General features: G+C 51.3%; 1 long non-coding RNA gene across 5 annotated transcripts in view; it reads right to left on the bottom strand.

Annotated features, from left to right (window-relative positions):
• Nucleotides 1-26,993, bottom strand: part of LOC102162742 (uncharacterized) — a 651,142-nt gene that overhangs the window by 453,341 nt on the left and 170,808 nt on the right. For 4 of the 5 annotated variants that reach the window (XR_014805823.1, XR_014805825.1, XR_014805826.1 and 1 more), the window contains one exon: nt 7,697-7,855. This is a non-coding gene — a long non-coding RNA (uncharacterized LOC102162742). Of the gene's footprint in view, nt 1-7,696; nt 7,856-25,974; nt 26,102-26,993 lie in introns of those variants that run through there. The other variant, XR_014805829.1, reaches the window with a different exon arrangement.

Here is a 26,993-nt window from a genome sequence, read left to right on the forward strand (position 1 = left end):
TGGTGTAGGCTGGCAGCTGTTGCTTGGATTTGACCCCTAGCCTGGGAACTTCCATGTGACATGGGTGTGGCCCTAAAAAGACCAAAAAAAAGTCTCACTCTCTGCTGCCACCATAGGAGGATACAAGAAGATGGACATCTGGGTTCCTTGGTGGCCTAAAGGTAAGGACTCAGCATTGTCACTGCTGTGGCTTGGGTTCAATCCCTGAGCCAGGAACTTCCACATGCTGCAGCCAAGGGAAAAAAAAAAAAAAATGCAGAAGAAGAAGATGGACATCTGCAAACCGGGAAGAATGCCCTCCCCAGATACCCACTCTGCCAGCTCCTTGATCTTGGGCTTCCTGCCTCCGGAACTGTGAGAAATCTATGTTCGTGACTTTAGCCTCCCAGTCTGTGGTCATTTGTTATAGCAGCCCAAGCTAAGGCACTAAACTTAGACAGCCTCTTCATTTTACAGATGAATAGACCGGATCTCGAAGAGGGCAAGCGATTTTTTTAAAGCCACACAAGACCCAGGACATTCTGCTAAACCACAGTCCGTTTGTCTTTCTGTCTCACTCCCTTTCTAAAGGGTCAGAAAATCCTCCATTCTGACGAGTGCACCCGGAGACGGCTTCTGCCACTCCACTCATCTGCCAAGGCATTGGAATGCTCATAGTCAGGACGACTTGAAAGATTTCCTGTTTTTAAAAAGCTGCAATCGAAAAGTGCTGTCATTTTCTTTAAATACATTCTTTTGAATAAAACATCTATTCTGGATGCCAGCAGCAAGCTTCGAAACATGTTTGAGATGACATGATTGATAACAAGAAGGCTTTTTCAAGATGTTTCTAATTTCATCTTCCTGGTTAAAGAATGCGAACTTTCTAACATGATGTATGGCCTAATAAGAAGGTGTGCTCCGACCAGAGTTATTTATTTATGCTTCCATCTTTGACAGATGAATATTAACTACTGAGAAAAATCGTAAAGCCAATTAGTAAAAGCTGAATAATGTCCATGCGAGAATGTGAGTGTGGAAACACCAGTTCTTTCTCATCTGAACAGCAGAGCACAGGGATTCTCTGCCCTCCTCTGGGAAGCCGTGGTGAGGCCAGGACATGGTGGCACCTGCCCTCCAAGGGGCCCTCAGGTTGGCCATGAGGGAGTCCAATCTGGGAGCTGAGTCTGGAATGCTCAGGGGAGAGTCACCACGGCTGTTGAATTCCCTCCACGCGGGACCTGCAGAAAGAGCACATTTCTGCCCATCCTGCTACTCAGCCGACCACCCTCCAGCACTGAGGGCGGATGAGAAGGAGAAAAGGGAGAAGCCAAGCTCCAAAGACAGGCTCTCCTCTCCTCTGCTCTGGGGGTGGGGGCACATCCTCCTGCAAGAGAAATGGGGGTAACAAGCCCCCCAGCCCCACACTGCCTCATCTCCTCCTGCTCTTGTCTGCTCTGCGCACCAGTGTGGCTCCCAGGAGCTGCGCAGTCAACACATCTTCAGTGAGCACCTACTATGTGCCAGGCACCAGCAACAGAAAGCAGTCCCCACTCCCATGGGGCGCCTCTGGGGACCCAGGACTGAGCTCAGACACTGGGATCATGCTGTTCTCCACCCCTCAAGTCTGCTGTGTCTCTGAGGCTGAGGAAAGGGGGGGGGCAGGCTGACAACAGCTTCCAAAATCAACAAGAGGCTGATTTCTCCCAACACATGCTGCGAACGTTGTGTTACGCTTCCAGAAACGAAGAACAAACAACCTGAGATTTCAGTTGGAAGCTGTAAATTATTCTTTTCCCCAGCACCCTGGGCACCAATCTGTCACTCTGCATTTTGTAGCCCATTGCTAATTTTTAATAATTTCTTGACAACTGCACGCTCCACATTAACAGGATGCTACTGCGGTGCCATTCAAGAAGGCCACAGTCCTTAAGGTGTAGAAGGACATCTCTCATCACCCTACGCCCCCCCTACAAATGTAGGTCAGATCTGCCTGGAAATGGATCCATATGTTTTTTCTGGTACAAATGACTTGGCTTTAAAGAGAAAGGCCCCCTCCCCAACCTGACCACCAATGGTAATCAAAAATCTAGCAGAGTAGTTCCCAATGTGGCTCAGCCGGTTGCTGTGGCTGTGGCTGTGGCCAGCATCTGCAGCTTCGATCTGACCCCTAGCCCGGGAACTTCCATATACTGCAGGTGCGGACCTAAAAAGCAAAAAAAAAAAAAAAAAAGAGTATTCAGTTTGAGTTCAAAGTCCTCTTGTACTAAAATGATGGGTATAGGAACATGTAAAATTCCATATTTTGTGGTCTCTGATAGTCGGTAGATACTCAGACTGTCCCACATGATAGGAGACAACTTTATTTTCCTGAAAGACATGACGGTGCCTAAGCAGTCTGATAGTTAACATTATGAGTTGTGATTAGACATCGTGATACTAAATTTGGGACATGATAACTTTCAGCGTTCCCAACTTATTTCCTGCACCTGCCACCATGTGTTCCTCTGCATAGTTTATGGCTTTAATATTATTCTGCGGGTTCGTCCAAATCACGTTACAATGAAATCCCTCTCAAAGAAGATCCAGCTGAGTAGAGAAGAAGGAGGTTTGCATTCACCTTCATGATGGATTCCTTGGGCTGAAAATGATCTCTTGGACCTCTTGCCTTTCGTTAGATGGGAAGAGAGAGACTGCCCATTTGGTCATGCAAAACAGTTTGTAACTTTGCCAACTCCTACTTGTGCATCGGGGAGAAATGGAAATTCTGTGTACTCTATTCTAGAAGAACAGATTACCAACAACATCAAAGACTTTAGTCCAGAGGGGCTTGGAGACGTGCTATCCACAGTGACACGTGTGAACATCTTGTCTGAAGCTTCTGATGTTTTTCATCACACACGTGGGACTGGATTCTTAAAGAGTTCTTAGGAAATACACACAGTTTATTTAGAATGTTAGGTCCAAGGATGATAAACTGGGGCCGGGAAGTGAGCATACACCAACATGGAATGCACTGTGGTTTGGTGGAAGCGATCCAGTGGCCAAGAGCAGGGGGTTCCCGCCCCAGCCCTGTGGGAGCTGAGGCAGTTTCCTTCTCTGGAAAAGGAAAAAAATCAAGGGATGGCCCGGGACTGTCCCCAAGGTTCCTCTTGGCTCAGATATGCTAGGATTCTATACCCGAAGATCTCCTCTCTCTTCCTTCTTGCAATTGGCATTTGTCATCTGGGAAACCAGATACATGGCAAGAGGTCTTCACGGAAGACCTATTCTCATACTTTAATGAGACCCAAATACAAGGCAAGTGGATCAGGGGACAGAAATGAGAGCCCTGTTAGATTTTTTTTTTTTTTTCTTTTTAGGCCCATACTTACGGAAGTTCCTCTGCTACAGGTTGAATCAGAGCTACAGCTGCTGGCCTACACCACAGCCACATCAATGCCAGATCCAAACTGCATCTGCACCCTACACCATGGCTCACAGAAATACCAGATCCTTAACCCACTGAGCGAGGCCAGGGATCGAACCCACAGCCTCATGGACGCTAATGTTGGGTTCTCAACCCACTGAACCACAACAAAAATTCCTCAACTTGAATACTCTTGTTCAGAATTCCATTTGTGAAAAACCACAGCCAGAGCAGCACCTGAAAAACATTACATGTTACATGCATCTTGTCTTTTTTTTTTTTTCCCCAGTAAGACTGAAGGACAGAAAAAAAGAGTAGATGTTAATCTTTATAAGTTGCTTCCTAAAGTCTGAAGAATTGTCCCTTCCACCATTATGGTTTGGTGATCAACTCCATAAACATGTAATAGTCTGTCAGTGAGAAATGGGACTATTTTATTTGTCACGGAATTTGCAGAGTCTATTGGCCCCCTGGAGTTCTTGGGCCCATGTGGGTTTTCTGGGTTTGAGCTTTGATGGCACACCACGACCAAACATATAGGGCAATGGTGAAATAAGGCACATAGAGAAAGACAAACATTACATGCTCTCACTTACATGTGGAGTCGAAAGACATCAAACTCCTAGAAACAGAGAAGAGAAGGATGGTGCCAAGGGCTGGGGGAACTGGGGAGATGTCGGCCAAAGGCTACAAACTCTCGGTTATAAGATGAATGAGGAGTTCCCACCGTGGCTCAGCAGAAAGAATCTGACTAGCATCCATGAGGATGCAGGTTCGATCCCTGGCCTCGTTCAGTGGATTAAGGTTCCTGTGTTGTCATGTGCTGCGGTGTTGGTCACAAACGTGGCTCAGATCCCAAGTTGCTGTGGCTGTGGTGTAGGCCGGCGGCTGTAGCTCTGATTCAACCCCTAGCCATAAACCGCATTTGAGGCCCTGAAAAGTCCAAAGAAAAAAAAAGAATGAATACGTTCTAGGGCTCTCAGTACAGAATGATGACGCTAGTTAAAAACACTGTATGATATGTTGAAAGGAACTCAAAGGGTAGACCTTTTATTTTTAGCCATGCCCATGACATGCAGAAGTTCCCAGTCCAGGGACTGAACCTGAGCCATAGCAGTGACCCAAGCTACAGCAGCGACAACACCAGATCCTTAACCCACTGTGCCACCAAGGAACTCCTCAAAGGGTAGATCTTAAATGTTCTCAGCACAAAAAAAGACATGGCAGCCATGGGAGGTGAAGGAGATGCTAACTAACCTGTCGTGGTAACCCTTTTACCACATACACAAGGATTAAGTCGTCACGTTGTACACCTTAAAATTGCTTAGTGTTATGTGTCAATTATATCTCAACAGAGCTGGGAGGAAAAAATAAATAGACGGAGAAGAGTGTCAAGTGACAGGGCTAAGATCTGTGGGTACGAGCCATAGCAGTGACCTAGACCTAGTGACCTAGCATTGGAACTAGAGAACTTCTCCTCCTGGTTCTGCTACTTTCTCAGTGTGTAACTTGCAGCAAGTTAATTACTCCCCAGGGGTGCTTCCATTTTCTCCTTCTTAAAATCAGGATGACAATAATAATACCTCCTTTATAGAATTCTGGGACTAAACAACTAAAAAACCTTAGCCAAAAGGTCCTGGATCATAGTAAAAACTCAATAAATGTGAACTATTTCTCTCTTCCTCCCGCCCAAGGAATCCTTTTCTCCTGACTCCCCATTTGTCTTTGATATCTTCTCCTTTGGCTTTTCAGGCATGAAAGTTGTCACATTTCACAAAATTGCCGGGTCAAAATCTACATGCATTGTTAAGGCTACTAATGATTCCAAACTGCCCTTCAAAAATACCAGAACATTTTATATCACACACGCACGCAATGCTGACAAGCGAAACCAATAAGTAATTTCAAAGACTATGAGAAACTCACTAAGTGCGTGGAAGCATTTGATGTGTATTTATTTTCAATGAAAGAAAATGCAATCACTCTGATAGCTCTGAGAAGTGTTTCTGTATAAAAGGAAAGAAACTGGCTTACTCCACTCCAAAAAAAAAAAGAAAAGAAATGGGCAACGATAGCACACACCCCCACCTCTCTCTCTTTTCACTCATTTGTCTTGACATTGCCAATATTTCCTTGAAAAAATAGAAGGCATCAATCACACCCCTTCAGTATTCCTTACCAAGTGCACCTTCAGCTGGTCTCACTTCTCCCCTCTTCCCTCTTCTCTCAGAAGAGGCTTTGTGCTCCCCATAGATCAGTCACTCTGTATGTGTCTGGACCTCTGGACCTCCCTCTGATCTGCCTTCAAATCTTCACATGTGCAGCCCCCGTCCCCACACCTGGGCTCCTGCATCCTGCTTCACTCACCACTCCCTTACCCCCACCCCCAGCATCCCCGTCGGTACAAAAGCACACACCTGAGCCTCTCACCTTGCATGGAGAATGCTCCCTCTTGATTCCCCACCCCCGTCTAATTCACTCAAAAGGCGTCCTCACTTCTGCCCTGCTTCTTCACCACCCCATCATGAACAACCCACTCCCCTGGGGCCTCTGCGCCCACAACTCCGTGGAAAACCCCCCTCTCCTGAAATAACCACAGAACCAGATTTAAATGTGGGCACACCCCAGTGCTCAGCCTGCAGACCTGCAGGCAGACGGCATGACCCCCGCACAGGGCCCCTCAGCACTGACCACACCTGAGCACGCAGCCCCAGTGGCCTCAGCACCGCACCTGCACCCTGCCTGAGGGCCTGTGTGGTCACAGGAGTGTGCTCAGTTCACAGGGGCAGCCCAGGAGGGCAGGGGTCAGTAGCTCCCAGGAGCAGCTCTCAACCCATGGCTGATGGGAAATGGTGGATAGATAACGCCCAGCTCCCCATTTCAGAGGGATAAGCTTGAAGCATGTCCTGCAACATCTAAGAGATTCCACACTTGGTTGAGCCCCACCGATTATTTAATGCCCTCTTGGCCAGGGGTTGCCATGGACTGAGCAATGCCCCCCGCCCCCGACCTCAATTCATTTGTCAAAGCTCTAAGTCCAGTGTGATGGTATTTAGAGATGGGGCCTTTGGGAGGTAATTGGGTTTAGATGAGGTCATGAGGGAGGAGCCTTCGCGTTGGGATTAGTGCCCTTATGAGAAGAAATGGCAGAGATCTCTCTCGTGTGTGAGCAACCCCCACCCCAACATTTTAAGGAGGACACAGGGAGGCGGTGGCCACCTGCAAGCCAGGAAGAGACCCTTTGTCAGAACCCCATCGTGTTCGCACCTGACCTTAAACTTCCAGCTTCCAAAACTATGAGAAATAAATTGCTGTTATTTCAGTCCTCCATGCTGTGGCATTTTGTCATGGCAGCCTGATCCAATTAAGAAGGGGTTAGCAGGAGTTCCCGTGGTGCAGTGGTTAGCGAATCCGACTAGGAACCATGAGCTTGCGGGTTCGATCCCTGGCCTTGCTCAGTGGGTCGACGATCCAGCATTGCCGTGAGCTGTGGTGTAAGTCGCAGATGTGGCTCAGATCCTGCATTGCTGTGGCTCTGGCATAGGCTGGGCGGCTACAGCTCCAATTAGACCCCTAGCCTGGGAATCTCCATATGCTGCGGGAGCGACCCTAGAAAAGGCAAAAAGACCAAAAAAAAAAAAGAAGGGGTTAGAAGAAACAGGCTAAAGTCACCTGGTTCAAGGGGTGAGGACCAGGCTGGACATATGAACCCAGGAGGCAATGATACATAGACAAGTCAATGAAACAGGAAAAGGGAGATAAGAGCCTTTCTGTTTCCCAGGGTGGAAGTACGTGCCATCCTCTCTCTGCTCAGCATGGTTGGAGGGCCCACATCAAAGGTTTGGTAATTGGAACTGTTCTTATCTGCAGAAGGTCACAAAGGGATACGTTTTTGGTTTTGACTTTTTGCTTTTTTCAGGGCTGAACTCGCGGCAAATAGAAGTTCCCAGGCTGGTCAAATCGGTCCACGCCGCAGCCACAGCAATGCCAGATCTGAGCCACGTCGTTAACCTATACCACAGTTCACAGCAATGCCAGATTCTTAACCCACTGATTGATGACAGGGATCAAACCCCCAGCCTTATGGATACCAGTGGGGCTCATTACCGCTGAGCCACAAAGGGAGCTCCTCAGGATATGCTTTTGGAATCATAAAATTTCGGATAGATTATCCAGCTCCTCTGCAGGTGGGGAAACTAAGGCTAAGGCAAGAGAACTGACTTGCCTGGTATTCTTCTACCATTCAAGTTTGTTTTGATAAGACTTAGAAACCCAGCAGTAAAGAAGGAAGGTGAGGTTTAACGGCACCTTGATATTCAATTAGACAGGAGGCCACCAATAAACCTTCTCAACGCCAAGGCCAGCGAGCTTTGGTCCTGATTCTGTGACGGCCTCCCTCGTCCGATGCTGCCGGTCTCTTCTCCTGCTGATGACTGGGTTTCCATGAGGTCACACTCTCCTGATTTCCTAGCAGGGAAGAGAGAGAAGAGAAACTTAAAAGGCAGAAGAAAGTGACTTAGGGTCAGTTCTCTAGAAGTGGACCCCATAGCAGGATTGGGGTGCCGTGAATCAGTGGGGAGGCTCTCCGGAGGTGGGGAGAAAGGGAGGCAGGACACAAAAGGAGCTAAGAAAAGCTGTGACCTCGGGCAGAGGCCAGCCTGAGCCCGCAGGGAGCTCTGGAGCCTGAACTGCCACCCAAAGCTGGTTTCACATGGCAGAAAACCAGCCCTGTGCCCTCCGGTGAGTCAGTCAAGGGATGCATGGGAGGGGCAGGCGGGGCGGCTGCTCCTCGGGCGGCCCCCTGTTTGGCTGAAAGCAAGTCTGCAGAGGAGGGGAGGCTGTGGGTAAATAGCACTAACATTCCCGGCAGGGAGGGGGGATGGAGGGAGGGAGGAAAGAATTGCCATTATTGCAATCTTCCTGGAAATCCAACCAAGTCAGGAGGTAGGTGTTACCAGCTTCAGTTTATTGATGTGGAAAAGGGGGGCCGGGGAGGGGGGCTTTCCCTAGATTTCCAAGGAACAATGAAGCTATTTGCAACCCCAGAAAGTGACCAACCAATGTGAGAAAGTGTCAGATTATTCACTTTTACGTATTTATTTATTTGTGTGGCCATACCTACGGCATATGGAAGTTCCCACGCCAGAGGCAGAATGGGAACTGCAAGCCTACACCACAGCCACAGCGACACGGGATTGAGCTGCATCTGCGACCTACACCTCGGCTGTGGCAACACCACATCCTTAACCCATCGAGCAAGGCCAGGCATTGAACCCGTATCCTCATGGAGACTAGGTCGGGTTCTTAACCCACTGAGCCACAATGGGAACGCCAAGATTATTCACTTTTAAAGAGCACCCCATGGATTCCAAAAGGCCATCAACAAGCCCAGGTCCTAGGATTAAGGAGCAGGTGTCTGAGACCTGAATTCCCTGTACCCCTTAACCTTTCCAGGCCTCAGGCTCCAAGTCTGTGAAATGGGCGGGACATGAACTGACTGGCAGCCTGAAAGGCATCCTCACCTCCAGGCCCTGTGGACATTCCCTCCCATGGCAAAGGGGCTTTGCAGATGAGGCTAAACGAAGGATCTTGAGCTAGGGAGGTGGGAGATGCGCCTGGACTGTCCTGGTGAGTTCTAGAGGTCATCACAAATATCCACACAGAGGGAAGTAGAGGCAGACTTGATACAGAAAAGAAGGCCTGGTGAGGACAGACGATTCAGAGAAGGAAGAAGCTAAGTGTCTGGCTTTGAAGAAAAAGGCCACAAGCCAAAGAACAGAGGAGGCTTCCAGAAGCTGGAAAGGCAGGGAAGAGGATTCTCTCCTGGAACTTCCAGAAAAAAGTGGCCCCACCAACAGGTTGACTCTCAGCCTCTCTGAGCCCCTGCCTTCCGGAATCGAGGAGAGATTTGTGCTGTTACAGGCCACTGCCTCTGTGGTCATCGGTTACAGCAGCAACCGGAACATGCATCGTGCGTGAACAGCATCTCACGCTCAGGAAAACTGAAACAGGCTGCTGTTCTCCGGGCCCAGGGCGGGGCCAGATTGTGAGCAGAGACTGGGGGATGGGACGGGGGAGGGGATGCAGCTCTAATTGCCCAAATCGCAGCTGCTGGAACCCACTGCCTGCCTTCCTGAGGCTTCCTGAGCCTTCCCACAGCACCTCCTCCTGCTCAGCTAGGAACAGGAGCCGGAGAAGGGTGGAGTTCAGGAAGTGTCTGTTTGATGCGCATGGAGTTTGGGGGTTTGCAAACCAGGCATCCTGAGAGGGGGAATAAGGCGGGGTCTCGAACCAGATAGTGATGGGGGTTGTGACCAAAATAAAGCCATGCAGCCTGGGGGGATGTGTGCAGCAGGCCCAGAGGACGAACTCCTGGAAACACTCAGGCTACTCAGGGCCCGGGGCCCCAGCGGAGAGCAGGACACGGAGTCAAGGGAGGGGAGTTGTCCCTCCAGCTTTGCCACCAATTCTCCCTGTGACTTTAGACAAGTTGCCCCTGACCCTGCTCTCTGGGCCTCGATCCCTAGGCTGAGACAGGAGAGGGGTGAATGGGGTGGTGTCCGGGGACCTGCTTTCTCTGATGCTGGGTTGTTTCAGATTCCTGCTCAGGCCCGCAGCCCAGCAGGCTGACCCCACCAGACGGTCACAGAGCCAAAGGCTCGGCAAAAGCAAATGCCTGGGCCTCCCAAAGAGAGCTAGAGAGAGGCAAGACGGAGAACGCGCTGTCAAAATACTTTGTCTAGAAACAGATGGAGGCGGCCTGCAAAAGGCAGATTGCACCTGCCTTCCAAACCAACAGAGAGGGAACGGACGGACAGTGCAGCCCGAAAACAGATCCCTTTACGCAAACGGCAGCCAGTCTTTCTCTGGCGGCAGGTTTTAGTCAGAAAACACATAAATCTATTTCCCAGGGGAGTAAGGTGACTGAAAGGGGTCAGGGGCTCCAGAAGCTTCTCAAAAATAGCAGTGACCAAGGATCTTCCAAAATTCCATCTCAACAGCCTGGGAAGAGAGAGGCCTCTTAACCAGAGAGGAGGGATGCGAGGATGTCACTTGCAGTTACAGTAACCCCTGCGCCAGGCTGAGGAAGCTGAACTTGGAGAGGAAAGCCATGAGCTCACAGTCAGAAAGCTACAAAGTGGCTGGGCTGGGATTCGAAATCAGGACTGTTGAACCGAAACCCACAAGTTCTGAGCCATCAGGAAAACTGTGGAGATGAATTCAGATGATGTTCCTTAGAGGAGGCCAACTTCGGTCATTAATGGAAAGTTCTGGAGGTTCTGGGAACATGCCTAAACTTTGTGGTGGTTGTGGTAAAAGGAAGTTATCATGCTGGCCTCCAAACCAAATGTCCATCACTCTATCAAGGACAAAAACAAGGATGGAAGGACCAAGGGTGGCTTAGGTTGGTCCCTCAGGCACCTCCAAGGCCAACAGATGACAGTTTGCTCTTGGAAAGAACTTTTTTTTTTTTTTTTTGACTTTTTGCCTTTTTCTAGGGCTGCTCCCTCGGCATATGGAGGTTCCCAGGCTAGGGGTCGGATCGGAGCTGTAGGCACTGGCCTACGCCAGAGCCACAGCAACGCCGGATCCAAGCCTCGTCTGCAACCTGCACCATAGCTCACAGCAACGCCGGATCCATAACCCACTGAGCCAGGCCAGGGATGGAACCTGCAACCTCATAGTTCCTAGTCAGATTCATTAACCACTGAGCCATGACAGGAACTCCGGAAAGAACTTTTAATAAGTCAGAGCCGAAGGTAGAAGGGGCTGTGTCAGAGGTAGTGAGCTTCTCATCACAAGGGGTATTCAAACAGAAGATCTTTCCAAACCACAGACTTGACAAAACCAACCTCCTTCTTGGTGTTACAGGCCTTTCCTACCTGCCCCCAGTCTCGAGCACACCCCTTTTCCACCAGCATCTCCCCACACCTGAACTTCTCACCTCTCAGTCTTCAACCACACTCCCCTACAGCTGAAAGGTTCATAAGCTCTTTTTTTATATATATAATAATTTTTTTTTCGTTATAGCTGGTCTACAGTGCTCTGTCAATTTTCTACTGTACAGCATGGTGACCCAGTTACATATACATGTATAGATTCTTTTTTCTCACATTATTAGGCTCCATCATAAGTGTCTAGATACGGTGGGAATGTAAGTTGGTACAACCTCTACGGAGAACAGAATGGAGGTACCTTAGAAAACTACACATAGAACTACCCTATAACCCAGCAATCCTACTCTTAGGCATATATCCAGACAAAACTTTCCTTGAAAAAGACACATGCACCCGCATGTTCACTGCAGCACTATCACAATAGCCAAGACATGGAAACAACCTAAATGTCCATCAAGAGATGATCGCATAAGCTCTTTCTACACCTTGGGATTCGAAAACGCTTTTACAGCTCTGCCAAAATGCCTTTCCTTGGCCAGTCACAGCCCCAAGCTTTTGGGGGGACCTTTTTTCTGTGCTTCCTGCGATTGATTTTATTTGCCTTCTCCCCCATCTAACAGCCACGCCTTTGTTCCTCCCGTTACCCAGCAGCAGACCTCATGCTAAGTAGGCCCTAGCTAAGGGGCTTTGCCTAAGAGTAATGGACTCATGTGGTCTGCACTGTGAAGCCACATCTGCTGCCTTCCCACCTTCCCAGAGGGAAACCCAGTGTCCCCACCTGCCTGCAGCCCTGTCTGGACCAACCCAAAAGCTCATGGCCCACGGGGGAGGCCAGGAAGCTTGCGGTTGGTAGCTAATCAGGTCAACTTGGAAGCTAAGATCCTAAGAGTTTTCTTTTTAAAAATGTAAAAATGCAAGGAAGGAATCATCAGGAAGCTCAATGAGGGGGACTCTGGGCTCAGAAATCAGAACCAATAGTGATATTTTAAAAATAAGAACACTTCCCCAATTCTCAGGGGGCGCATGGAGGTTCGCTGGTACCCGGCCATTTGCCCGGGGCTTCCCTCCCAAAGATGAGAAGAAATGTGGCTTCCCAGCCTCGCTCTGAATCTCTGCTGTTCTGACGCTGAAGGCGATTCCCTGGCCCACAGCCAGGGGACCAGATGGTGAGCGTTTCTTCAAGCAAGACTCAGTCCCGCTCCTCCTCAGAAGGGGAACGCAGGGGGCTGGCCCTCGGTGGAGAACCCACGGATGGGTGGAGGTCCCAGCCCTTCTCCCGCAGGAATTGTGCGTGGAGAGCTGCCCAGGGCCCCTGAGACAAACCAAGTCCAGTCGCATGTGTCTAATCAAACCACCCCACGGGAAAACCCCAGCCAGCTGTCAGCAGCCTCACCATGGTCAGGGCTGAGCTCCCAGTACACACCAGTGGATCCAGTAAGCGTGAAAAACCCCACGCTCGAAAAGAGCTTTGTTACTGCAGTGACTTTCACACTCCCCCCGACCCCAACCCGCCAAGTCCTCCCAGGACACATCAGAGGAGATGCCACTCAGGTCTCCCTGGGTGACTGAGTCCCAAAGGAGGGGAAACGTCTTTCCGAGGCCAATCCTCCTGGTTTCTAACCCCAAGCTCTCGCTTCGGTGTCTTGAGAGTTACCACCCGCAGCATCCTTTTCCCAACTTTCTCTCCACCACACCCAGTCCGGTGCATAGTAAGTGTGCAACACCTTCCTATGTGCAACACCCAGCTTGCACATAGGAAGAACTCAGCGCAGATGGGCCTCAGACGCAGCTCTGAACTGCGCGAGTCCACCTATACATGACTTTGTTTCAATATTAAATCCCACAGGACTACACGATCCACCACAGGTTGAATCCATGGATGCTGAGGAACCATGGATCCAGAGGGACGATTATAAATTACAGGTGGTTGTCAAGTGCACAGAGGGCCAGCGCCTCCGATCCCCGCCTTGTTCAAGGGTCAACTGTAAAATTTAACTGAGCTCATTTAATTTTATCCCTGCAGTGAAACAACGAAAAGATGGCTCTTGGTACTGGTGCTAATACATTTTCGGGGGCGCAGGATAAGGCATTCAGATGGGGGCTGCAGGGGTGGGCGTTGCTCCACTTACAACCCAGCACATGGACATTCACACATCTCAGGAACACAGCCAAGGGTGCTCTCTTGACCTCAAAACAATGAACCCAGCTTACCCCCCACCCCAAGGTCACACAGCGGCCAAGGGGCAGGGGAAGGTTTTGAACCCAGGCCACCTGACCTCAAAGTCCCTGCATCATCTCGCAGAGGGAGTCTGACTGGTTGCCCACCCACCTCCCAGTCTTTTTTTTTTTTTTTTTTTTTTTTTTTGCTTTTTAGGGCTGCACCTGCAGCATATGGAGGTTCCCAGGCTAGGGGTCAAATTGGAGTGGTGGCTGCCAGCCTATACCACAGGCATGGCAACACAGGATCCAAGCCGCATCTGCAACCTACACCACAGCTCATGGCAACGCCTGATCCTTAACCCACTGAGTGAGGCCAGGGAGCAAACGCAGAGGAGTTTCAACAGGGCTGCCTCGAAGGAATGCAGTTTTTAAATCCTCATGGATACTAGTGGGGTTCATTAACCACTGAGCCACGACAGGAACTCCCCCATCTTCTTTCAATGCCCCCCTTTACTTCTTTTGCCTCCATCTCTTGACTTTGAGGTGCTTGTAACTTGTTGCTCCCTCCACTGAAATAGTCTGGGTTGAATAACTTTAGGTCCATCATTTATACCTGAACAGAAATGAGTGAGAATCAAAATATCAGCTTAACAGGAGGACCTGGGTTTTCAAGCGTCTTCTCCTACTGTCCCTGGCCCAGAGGTTCAGAGGGTCCCCAGGCTCTAGTATGTCAGGCTGGGCCCTTCTCTGGTGGCCCTGCCCACGAAGCCTGCTCATGGCTTTGGCAGGGAGCCAACGCAGAGGAGTTTCTACGGGGCTGCCTCGAGGGAGTGCAGTTTTTAAATCCTCATGTGAGCAGGGATCCTAGTCACTTGGAAGATATAACACAGTGAGAAATGGGAACAGCCTGCACTCTGCAGAGAAGTAGATGGGGGAGCTCCCGGCAGAGGACCAGTTGGTTCCAAAGAGGAAATGCACAGCTGTGGTCTGGTCCCAGATCTGATCCGGTCCTGGATCTGATCAGCCCCTCCGATCTGATCAGCCTCCTACACACATCCCAGTTCCTCTAGTCAGAGGGAAGAGGATGCCAGGTCTGCTAGTTTTAATCACTGCAATGGGAAAAAAACTTTGCCTGTCAAGGGCTGCACCAACTCCTCTGCCTCTCTCTTATCTTGCCTCATGTGACAAAGCTGAAGTCGCCTGATCACCTATAGTCTCAACGTGCGGGGGTTGGCCCATGTGTATCAGTCAGGCGAGGCCAAGGTACACTGCTGTAACAACTATCCCCACGAAGGGTGTGTCATTAGGACTGTATGTTCAGGGCAGGAGAATGGACAGTAGCAAATCACGTGCCGGCCCCAAAAAGTCTTGCCCCAGATGAAACACATACTTCCCTTTACATGTCTCTGACCCCAAGCAAGTCAGAGGCCCCACTTAAATTGTTTTTTTGGTCGCACCCATGGCATCTGGAAGTTCTCAGGCCAGGGACTGAACCCACATCACAGCAACCACCTGAGCCACTGCAGTGACAACAGCAGATCCTTGACCTGCTGCACCACAAAGGAACTCCCTTACCTACTCTTCATGAGTCAGAGAATTGCAATCCTACCATTTGCCCAGAGGCGAACAGAAAATATTTGGTGAAGAGCAGGAGGGAACTACAGCACCAAAACAGTAATAGCAATAACAATGACGACATATTCAAAGAAGCTGATGTTGACTGGCTATTCACCACATACCAGGCAGTGGGCAAAGTGCTTTCTGTCCTTTATCCACTTAATAGTCACAACAAGGTAGAGGTTAATACTCGCCCAAATTTACAGATGAGGAAATGGAGACTCACGAGCTCCAGGGACTTGCACAGTCAGAGAGCTGGAAATGGTGGATCTGAGACTCGAACCCGGGACTCTAAGGCTCCTCAGACCATGCTGTTAATCACTCTACCACCTACCAGAATGGTGAAAAGGCAACTACACCGACCTGGAGACAGAAACATTACTTTCTGGTCTTAGCCCCCATCATATGTGGCAGGGGGTCTCCAGGCCCAGGAACAAAGTGGCTTCCTTTAATCGAACGGATTCCAATTTGTCTGTCACCCACCCAGCCCACCCGGAGCTCACCAGACCCCACACCAGGCAGGTGTGACATCTCACCTAACTCTCAACAGGCACCAGGCAGGTAGGTCTCACTGTCCTCATTCTGCAGCTACGTAGTTCACGGCACACAAGGGATTGGAGCAGAGTTTTAAAGCCACACCTGTCTGGTTCCGAGGCTCGTGATGACCAAGGAGGACCTCTTCACAGCGAGGTTGGGCCAGGCAGGTGTATGACTGTAGAGGACCAGCCAGAGGAAGGAGGGGCTCCCTGAGATTATGTAAATATGGGTGTGTTCCTCCAGCCCAGCCCCTCCATTTCTCACCCAAGGAAGTGAACCCTAGACAGGGTGGCTCTGCCAGATTGTTAAAATCCCCCGCTGGCAGTTCCATCCTCTTGAAATAAGTCTTCCCTGCCTCTAGGAGTCTTCTTGAGAATACGAAACATGAAGTCCCTGCCAGGCAGCGCAACACCAGAAGCAAGGGGCATTGGAGCTCCGCGCAAAGACTACCTCTACCACCTGGAAGCTGTGTGACTTTGGGCAAGTCATTCCACCTCTCGGAGCCCTGCCTGCCATCCAATGAAAGGGGTGGACTGAATCTTCCTATAGATTTCATCCCTGATCATGTTGTAGGAACTAATGAAGCTCAGATGAACACAAGCAAGGGCCCTGGGGTAAAAAAAGGTAAGTGGATGATGAGTCAGTGGATGAAGCTCCAGGGGAAGGGGGAAGGCAGCTAACGGTGAAGCCCGCCTCCTGTATGTTAGAGGTGGTCGCATGGAGCGCATGACCCTCATTACTGCATGTGGTTCTCTCTACCTCCCCCCACCCGCCCAGTAAGAGTAGATCTCCTCTGACGATCCAGTTTACCAGACAGGGATCAATAAGGCACAACTAATCCCCAGGCCTGCAAAAATCCAGAATCTACAACAGAGAGCGGAGTGTGTTTGTGGGAGAAAGACTGTGAAGGGATCTTTTTCCCTCTTCTGCTGGTTTTTATTCTCATCTCAAAAATAAGAAAAACTAAATTGTAACAATATTAATATTTTGAGTGAGCGTCTCATCCCCTCCTGGCCAGTAATACTCCAAACAGGGGTAAGCTCTATGAACGTTTTCATGAGGTTCCTTCCAAGATTTTTCTAAGCCTCTTCATAGGATTATACAAAGTAGCATTTGGTCATCGTTTATTTATGGCCTGCTGACAATAACCACATTTACAGAGCCCTTCCTGAAGCCAGGTTCTACAGCAGGTGCTGAGGACAGCCGTGAACAAGAGACACAGTCCCCGCTCTGGTGGGACGGCAGAAGCGCTCTGCCACTTGCCCTGCCCCTCATTTAGCAAATTACAGATCACTCCACTTAGCTCACTGACATCCTGCACCGGCGTCCAAATCATGAGGTCTCCCACGCTCTTTAAAATGGAACATCTCATTGCATTTTATACATGGATTGCCCTTGATTCAACCAAACCCCTACTGATGAATGTTTAGGTTATTTCCAATGTTTTGTTCTTACCAAAAAAACAAAACAAAAAAAAACCCCAAAAAAACCACACCATGGTTTTGATGCACTCATGCTAGCATTCACATATATTTTATAGATTCCTTGAATGTAAATGTTTATCTAGACGATAGTGTTTCCATGGTGGGAAGCATGGGGTGGGGATGGCAGGTTCCAAGCAGGACTGGGGAGAGCCCTCTGTCCCTTAGGGGGCTGGGCAGTCTTCTCCCTTTCCTTCTCTGTAGAACCGAACTCTCAATAGAAAGGGCACATCCTGACCTTGAACACGCCCCTCCAGCCCTGCTGATTTCCCGTTCATGGGCACAGCAGCTGCTCATCAGGATTAATGGCTTCCATCCACTGTGGCGATGAGGGAAGCCGAATCAGGATGATCCGGTTCAGTCAGAGGATAAACAGCTGCTGTGCATCACCACAAAGCGCTAGAGCTGCTGACCTGTGGCTCCCACCCCCTGATGCCCATGAAACCCACACCCAGCTCTCTGGTCCGCGAGGGCAGGGCTCAAGGCCGGCACTTCTCTTTCCCCCGCCGGCGGTTACAGAGAGTCCCACGTTACTGGTGCCATATCAATACTCCCTGGGATGGTCTGCACACTGACAAGTGTGAATTACACGGGCATGCACACGCGGAGGCGGGCCTCTGAAACAGACCATCCTCCCCAGGGAGGGGAACCTACCATCCTGCGAGGTGTTCCAGCCGTGGGGGTGGGTCTGGGGAGGCATCCTGGAGCAAGCCGGACCGGAAGTGGGTCAGAGGAGGGAGAATCTGGGTAAGCACAGAGAAGAGGCGAGGGCGTGCCAGGCAGGGGAAGCACCCAGACAAAGATAAAAATCTCTAAGCAGTGCTGGGAGATGCCTCATCGGGGCTACACAGGGATGAGCTGGGTCCACGTCCTGCCACTCAAGGAAAGCCATGGTGTGTTGCCAGCCCGAACATTACCACTTGAAATAGCGGGAATCCTTCCACCAGGGCAATCAGCAAACCCTGTATGTAAATCAGGACTTTTTTTGGCCACGGGTTCACCAGCTCAAGACTCCCTATATGTGCACTCTGTCATTATGGAAAGCCACAAAAGCATTTAAGCAGAGTGACATGGTCATGTGTGCATTTGCGAAGGGGCCAGTGTAGGAGGGAAGTTTGGGGACAGGAGCCGAAGCAGAGAGACAGCAAGAAGGCTCCTCTAGTTGTCCGGGTGAGTGATGTGGAAAAAAGCCAAGGGACAGAGTCTGTTTAAGAGGGAGAACTGATGCCTTGGTGCCCGGTGGGATGCAAGGTGTGGGGAAGGGGAGAAGGGCAGCACCAAGGCTGTCTGAGCTTTAAACCATGAAAAGCCTTTCTCCACTTGGCAAATGTCTGGCCTTCTCCACCCAACGTCCCACCTCCTCAAAGGAAAAAGAAGGTTTGTGTTCTCTACCAAGGCAGAAAATGCAACTAAAGAGAGCAAAAGAGCAGGGTTTACCTGTGGAGGGAAAAAAAAAAAAACAATGTTTGTGAAGTTGTTTCTAGAAAATTCCAAGGGTCTGGTCTGGTGCAGTCTGGCATGAGAAGGGAGAGGTCTGACTCTTAGCCTAAGAGAAGTAATTTCTCCCTCTACCGCCTCTTCTTCTCTATCCTCTCTTCCTTCCCCTCCTCCCCTTCCCCCTCCTCCTCCTCCTCCTCTCTCCGAAGCAAAGCCTCCATAAATCTGAGGCAGAGATGTCCATTCGACCCAGCCAGCAGCAAACAGCTGCCTCAGCACCACCATTTGCATCTCTGCCTGAAAGTCTGAGCCCCACAGACACAAACGCCCGAAGTTTAGGAGTGGCGCCTGCCACTCAATCTTCACCAGACAGATTTCTGAAATAGTCCTCTCCCTGAGCCGTCTGCCTTGGGGCCTAACATCTGGGAAAGTTGAGGAAAAAGGAACACGCTGGCTGCAGAGAATGAACACTGGCTGCAGAGTCAGAGGGACCTGGGTGGGAGCTGGGATTTGCCCCGGAACCGCTCAGAACCTCAGTCTCCGCATCTGAAAAACGGAGCTGTACGCTCCAGCTCAGAGGATTGTTGTGAGGATGAAGGGGGGAGTGGGGGGGTGGCCCCCAGCTGGAGCCTGACAGCAGCAGGCTCACACCGGTGCAGCTGGTTGGGTCCGGAGAGAATGTGGATTCTGGAAACAGACAGACCTGTCTGGGGTCTGGCGGACTCTCTCCTGCTGGCTTCGAGCTATGTGCCTCTGGGCCATTTGCCTAACCTCTCCAGACTGCAGTCTCCACGTTTGTGGTTATTGTCTTGGGCCAGCCAATTAGCCGCCAGGCCTCCACGGCCTCATCTGTGAAATGGGGCGATGCTGTCTGCTCGTCACAGAGTTTAGGTGAGACCCAGCCTCACGTTAAAGTGCTTAAAGTAGCCCTCACACGACACGGATGTGAGATAGTATTCCAGAAAATCTTTTATGTTTTTTGGCCAAGGGAGGAAGAATCTGAAAAGCATAGAAAACACGATTTGCTGCTGCTTCCAAGCCCAGACTGCTAACACTAACGAGGGTCCATCACATCGGCACCCTGAACACATATCTGTTGAACCCCTGACCACTCAGACATACTCACACGGCCCCACGCCCTGAGCCACGCGGACGAGCTGACCACTTGTGCCAACCAGCAGGCTGGCCAGAGGACAGAGCCAGCTGCCTTGGGAGCACAGAGCAGGGCAGCTAACTTCAGAGATGCCCGCCCAGGAAAACCTGAGTGACAATCAACAGACGAAGAGACGTTAGCCCCCACAAGCAGAAGGGGCAGCAGCTATGCCATGGTCTGGGTGCACCCCGCCCCCAAGGAGACCCTGAGATTAGACCATGAGGTGATACACAGGGTGACCCAAGAAAGCCAGTGAGAAAGGGGGGACGTAAGTCAGATGTCTTAGCTCGGGCTGCTGCAACAAATCACCACAGCCTGTGTGGCTTAGAAACAGCAAAAATGGATTTCCCACAGTTCTGGGGGCCACAAATCCAAGACAAAGACGCCAGCATCACCGGGTCTTGGTGAGAACCTGCTTCCAAGCTGCGAGTGCCAGCATCTCTGTCCCCTCACTCGGCAGGGAGCAGGGGAGGATGCAGGCCATCTTAGGACGGCACTAATCCCATTCGCGGGGGCTCCATCCTCGCAACCCAATCAGCGCCCCAAGGCCCCACTTCCCGGTCACATCACACTGGGGGGTAGGGTTTCAACACAGGGATGGGGGTGGGGGCACGAACATTCAGTCCCTAACACCTGGGAAGAGAGGGAAGCACTCATAAGCTGGTCACTGTGGGGGCAGCCAAGATGCATCCCCCTGCAGCCCTCTGACAGCTTGAGCAAAGCACACCTTGGAACTGTCCCATCGAGGCCCTTGGAGGCTGGATATGTAGTCTTCAATTCCTGCCGCTCAAGAACCACAGACGACTCCTGAGGCAGTCGTCTCCTCACCCCATCCCCATGACTACCCTACCCCTAAGCAGGCAGGCATCCTCCTCAGGTCCACAGGCAGAGACCCCCCAGGTGCTCGAGGTCCAGAGCCAACAGAGTTAAAGGAGTGTCCATCACAGATGCAGGTGCGCTGGAGGGAGACAGAGGGACTGGGGCAGGGCAATGGCCGTGACAATATGCAAACATGCAAGACCCCCAAGCTCTGTAGGCCAGATCCCAGGATGGAGGGGTGAGAAAAAAGAACACACATGAGAGGATGAAGAAGGCTGCTTATCACACATTACAGACTCTGGACTCTGTCCTGGAAGTAATTGGGAACCACAGTGGAGAGAGTATGGACTTCCCGCTATGGTTCAGTGGTAACAAACCCGACTAGTATCCATGAGGACACAGGCTCCATCCCCGGCCTCGCTCAGTGGGTTAAGGATCAGGTGTTGCCATGAGCTGTGGTGTAGATCACAGATGAGGCTCGGATCTAGCGTTGCTGTGGCTGTGGTATAGGCCAGCAGCTGTAGCTCCGATTGGACCCCTACCCTGGGAACTTCCATAACCCTTGGGTGCAGCCTGAAAAAAACAAAAAGAGAGAGAGAGAGAGGGAGTGTAGCATGGTCAGATCTTTGTTTTACACCGACCCCTCTGGCTGCCTGGAAAATAGATTGCAGCCGGAAAGCCTGCAGCCAGGAGACCAGACAAGAGATGAGAGTGCTGGAAGAACAGAAGAACCTAAGCCTGAGAGGAAGAAACACGCCCCCCACCACCCACCCTCCGCATCTGAACAGAGACCTCTCAGGCCCCTGGCTCTCTGCTCCCAGGCCTCCCACTTGGCCGCACCCCCTCCTGGGCTCAGGGCTGCCCGGGGTCCACCAGGCAGCAGGCTTCTCCGCTCCAGGCTGCTGGCGATGCCAAGGCCAGGACCCTGCCCAGTGTCCCTGCCCAGACCCCAGATCTGAGGAGTACAAGAGCCCATCACCCGCACCTGGCCCCATAGCTGGTCCCCGGGCCCGAGCCCAAATGCAGACGCGTGAGGCGAGCCGCTCAGGTGGTGAGAGTGTAGACAAGGTTCTAACTCAGTGCAAGGGATCTCGAGCACCCCAAACCTGAGGAATGGGAAGCCCCCCCATCCTGGGAATGCTTAAAGGTGAAAGGTCCCTGCTGCAGGAGCATGTGTTTTCTTGTCACCAGCATTAGGGGCCAGCTCTTCCCAGGTGCCAGGCGCAGTGCCACCTTGGGCAGCCCAGGCTCCTGCTTCATTGCCTTTCACAGGGAGTCACAGAACATCCTCCTGTGAGGACAGCCAGAGCCCTGGGGCTGTGGGGTGAGGACTGGCCAGGCAGGAGGCAGACCTGACCTGTCAGAAGACCTAAGAGGCTGCACCAGCTGGGAGCCCCCCTCCTGCCCTTCCTCCCCTGCCCTGACCTTGACTGTCAGATCCGGATCCCCCTGCTCAAGCCCAAGGCCCCCATCTGCCCTCCTCCTCTCCGGAGGCCCCTGCAGAGAGAGAGGCGAGATCCCACCTTCTTCACACGCATCCCCAGGACCCCTCTCTGGGCTCAGGGAAGGCGCCTTGTCACTCGCATGGTTTCTTTCTCACCATAAAAGACCTGCCTTTCTTTTTATCCTTTAATAGGGTTACAGCCGGGTTGGGGGAGGTGGATTTTGGCCTCAGGCTACATCTGCCCTTCATTTAAAACCACCCTGACTCCCACAAGGCTGGAAAACAAGTCTCCGAGTCTCTCTTTTATAGTCTTTGTTAGATCCAAATCCAGAGTTATTTTCACCAGCAGATTGTATCAGCCTGGAGCCCATTTGCCTCCAGAAACTGACCCTCTTTCTTAAAAAGCAAACCTTACCCGCTGCACACCAACCACCCGACCCCCGCCCATCCCAGGCTCCTGGGAGCAGCCTCAACTTATAAATGCGGGTTAAGAAACCTTTCCTCTCCTCCCCAAGCTTCGGGCTCCCTCCACTGCCCCCTTAACCCGAAGCATCGGCGTTCTCTTCATTCTCACGTGAGCATGCAATCTCCGATTAGAAAATGTGTTTTTATTTTCCACTAAAAACAGACGGAGCGGGAGTTTATTGTTGTCTTTAACTACACTGGGTCGCTTGACAAAGAGCATCTGGACAAAGGCGAGGCACGTTTAAACGGGAAACTGTCATTTCCAACAGAATAAAAGGAAAAAAGGAAAATAGCACCTCCAACCCAGCAGCGCTCAGAGAGCGCTCTCCTCCCCTCTCCTGGCGTTTTGGGGCCCTGGCAGTCTTCTGCTGCTACTAATTTACCAGGCTGGGCCCAGACCCCAAGGCCAGGCCCGCTTGCCTGCGGGAGAGACAGAGCTAAAAACAGCTCCAGCCTCCGAGAGGGGCCGGCTGAGCATCTGATCGCCCAGCTTTTCTCCTTGCCCTCCCCGCCGACTCTGCTTGGGAGGCAGGCAGGCAGCGTGGAGAGCAAAGGCGCGCTTTGATTTGGAGAGGAGGAAAAAAGGAAGGTTGTTTGCAGGTGTGGAGACAAAATGGTCCAGGCAACCGAGGGGAAAATGCCTCTCAGCAGCCACTGGTGCAGGTGCGGCTGCATTTTCCACGGGGCGCACTCCGCGGTCGGAGGCGGAGTTTGTGGGCACAGTGAGGGGTGCCGCTTGCATCCGGAGCCTGGAAGCAGAGTCAGGTGTTAATAATCCATCCCCGTGTCCCGGTCACCAAGGAGCCGTGGCCAGGGCTGTGAGATTTCTCGTTATGAAGGAAAGTCAGCAGTGGCTAATGGGTTTCCTTAGAGCCTCTGTACAGGTCACCTGGACCAGGATGGGGAGGGAGTAACCATTAATGATGCACATTTGGCTGAAAGGTGCCCAGACTTTCATGCATCTGTGAATGCCTTGAACCTACATTTACTATGGATGATCATTTCGTGGGCTTCCACGGTGGACCAGTGCTGGGCTAAGCACTTTCCCTTGGGTGTCTGACTCAGATCTCACGGCTCCCCTGGAACACAGACGTTATTACCGCATCTTATTGATAACGAAACAGGCTCAGGAAAGGACAGGGGCTTCCCCCGCCCCCGCCTACACGAGCAGATGTTCAAAGCCAGACCTGTCCGACTCCAAGATCCAGGCTCCTAACCATGAGATTTCCTGCCTCCCTGTGTGGTCTCTATACTTGGTCTTGGGCAGCAGGCACTTGAATAAACGATGAAAGAAAGATTTCTGGAATGAGGCATTACAAATCCAGCCGAGACATACAGGTACTAAAAGCTGGATTCTGTCCTTGCTCTCACTGCAAGATTCCTCCAGGGCAGGGAGGACAGCAAAGGGTAGCAGAGAACTCAGGCTGAGGGGGTGTTCCGCCTGGGCCAAGAACAGGGCTCGCTGGGTGCTCACAAGCTGGCCGGGTTCTCTACCCCTCCTGTGACCACATTCTTTGCAATATGACATAGCAGCTCCTCTGATCTTGAGACGTGGCTATTTCCCCTTCCTTGAATCTGGGCTGGTCTTATGACGTGCTTTGGTTAAAAGGATGCAGAGGCTTGTGACTCCTGCACCCTCTCTTTCTCCTTGCCATTGTCATGTGATAGCCATGCTGGCCTGCTGTAGGATTAGAGACGTGGGTCCCAGGCACCCCCATGACCCTAAGCCACCACTATCCAATCACCACCTAATGAGGCCACTGGAAACCAGTCTACCTCCAGCCAACCTGGCCCCTGACCACAGACAGGTGAGGCAGTCCAGCCAAAACCAGAATGGACCCCACAGTGCCAACGTGCTGAATTATGAGCTTTAAATAAATACTGGTTGTTTAAGGCACCAGGTTTGGCGGTAGCTCATTACACAGTGAAAGCGAACTAATGCATGCCTCCTCTGTTTCCAGAGGACACAGGACATGTGATCAGAGGTGGGAACAGCCCTGGTGCCCAGGGACACACCAGAATCAGGCTGTTAAACCAAGGATGTTTCTGGACCCCTAGCTTGTGCCATAACCTCTTGCTTGTCTCTTTGCTACCTCTTCCCCTACTGGAACTGGTTTTAAAAGAAAGAAAAGATGGCAGATGGAAGGCAGAGCGGGTCAGTGTGGAGGGAAGGAACCTGGCACCCTGAGTTGGGTGTCCCGACCCCTCTAACATCCACACGTGTCACGGTCTGGGCCCCAGGTTTTTTCATCCACGTGACACCAGGCTCGTGTGGCATGCTCATATCAGAGAAGATGCTGGGTGGGAAAGCTTTGGGACCCACACAGTGGGAAGAGGAGAAGCAAAGCCAGAGACCCCAAAACTCGACCCTGCACGAGGTTCCTGGGGCTGCTGGTACAAGTGAGCACAGACTTGGTGCTTTCAAACAACATAAACATATTCTCCCCCAGGGGTGGAGGCCAGATGTGCACAAAGTATGAAAAAGATGGGTTCCTGCCGGAGACTCTGAGGCAGGACCCCTTCCACGCCTCTTCCTGGCTTCCAGGGGTTCCTGAGAATCTTGGCATCCTCTGGCTTGTACCTGTATCACTCTGTCTCTTCCTGGGTCCTCTCTTCTTCTTATAAAGACCACAGACACTGCAGGGAGCATCCACCCTGAATCCAGGATGATTTTATCTTGAGATTCCTTTTTATTTTTCTTTTCTTTTTTTCTTCTTAGGGCTGCGCTTGTGGCATATGGAAGTTTCCAGGCCAGGAGCTGCAGCTGCAGGCCTACGCCAGAGCTCACAGCAACGCCGGATCCTTAACCCACTGGATCCTTAATCCATCCATCCTTAACCCGCATGAATACTAGTCAGCTTCTTAACCTGCTGAGCCATAATGGGAACTCCCATCTTAAGATTTTTAATCAATTATATTTGCAAAGATCTTATTCCCAAATAAGATCACATTCTGGGGTACTGGGTACATGAATTGGGGGAGGGGAGCCCCAGGAAAGAAAGGTTCAGAAAACAACAGAAGCAACAACCGTACAACTTCCCAAGTGCTTCCGAGAGGCCCCATCTGCCTCCCCACCCAACTCCCATTTCTGGGAAGGAAGGTGGACAGGACAGGGAGAGACGTCTTAGGAAACCTTATCAGGGAGGCCGTCTTGCCCTGGATTCTGCTTTCTATCATTTCCTTCACATTCTAATAGGCCAGAAGCTGATTTCTTGCTGCTTGAAACAAATCTCAAAAATCCTAAGTTCTTCAGTTCTTTTTTTTTTTTTTTTTTTGTCTTTTTAGGCCCGCACACCACGGCATATGGAGGTTCCCAGGCTAGGGGTCTAATCAGAGCTGTAGCTGCCGGCCTACGCCACAGCTCACGGCAATGCAGGATCTGAGCCACATCTGCGAACTACACCACAGCTCACGGCAACGCCGGATCCTCAACCCACTGAGCAAGGCCAGGGATCAAACCCGCATCCTCACGGTTCCTCGGCATCGTTAACCACTGAGCCATGATGGGAACTCCGAAAAATCCTAAATTCTGGACTCGACCCCCACACCAGGTCCAGCAGTCTCGCTCCACCTACCTTCCCACCTTGACCTCTGCTCCTGGGAATCTCGTCTCCAAGGCTGGAGGCCTGTTTTCTTAGGAGGCCTCTGAGACTAGCTGGGAAGGAAGATCCCACCCACCTTAAGTGATATCAGCTCCAAAAAGAACTTGGAGCAAAAGCTAGAAGGCATCTGCCTCCCCGCCCTCAAGTTCTTGGTTAACATTATACTTGCATGAGATTGACAGCCCCGCAGCCCAGCCACGGGATCTTTGTTTGAGAAGGTTCGCTGCTGCTTGGCACGGTTCCTTACAAGCTCCAGGACTCTCTCCAGCTCTAGACCTTGCATGCAAGCCCTGAACGAGTAATGAGGGAGTTGGTCACTGGCCAGGGCTGAAAGGCAAGGCTTGGGGACCTCCTGGATGGAGGAGGACATGCGGCGGAGGGCGGGGCTCCTAGAGGCGGTAGAGCTGCACCCTGAGAGGGCAGCACTCGGAGCAAGAAAAGGAGGATGACTGAGAGGCCCCGATTTTGCCATGACAGCCAGCCTTGGTGACAACACAGAACAGTCAGATCAGCCAGTATGTGCTCTGTCTTTGCACAGGCTAGAGCACCGCCAGGCACTGTCCCCCTTCCCTGCTTAGAAATCTCAAGGGTCACTTTTTCTTTTCTTTTTTTTGTCTTTTTCTTTTTTTTTTTTTTTTTGTCTTTTTAGGGCCACACCCATAGCATATGGAGGTTCCCAGGCTAGGGGTCAAATCAGAGTTATAGCCGCCAGCCTACACCACAGCCACAGCAACGTCAGATCCAAGCCGCATCTGCAACCTACACCACGCCTCATGGCAATGCCGGATCCTCAATTCACTGAGTGAGGCCAGGGATGGAACCCGCATCCTCATGGATACCAGTCGGATTCACTACTGCTGAGACACAATGGGAATTCCACTTCTCTGAGAATCTGTCCTGACTCCCCCAGATCCAGTTATCTGTCCCCTGCACTCACACACCACATGTAGCCTCCTCTAGAGAATTTATCATCGGCTTAGATGTCTGACCTT

This window comes from Sus scrofa, chromosome 6 (assembly GCF_054392235.1).
Source record: "Sus scrofa isolate SSC_HxYL_T2T_F1_AM1 chromosome 6, Sscrofa_HxYL_maternal_Yorkshire_Landrace_v2.0, whole genome shotgun sequence".
Classification (NCBI taxonomy): Eukaryota; Metazoa; Chordata; class Mammalia; order Artiodactyla; family Suidae; genus Sus; species Sus scrofa.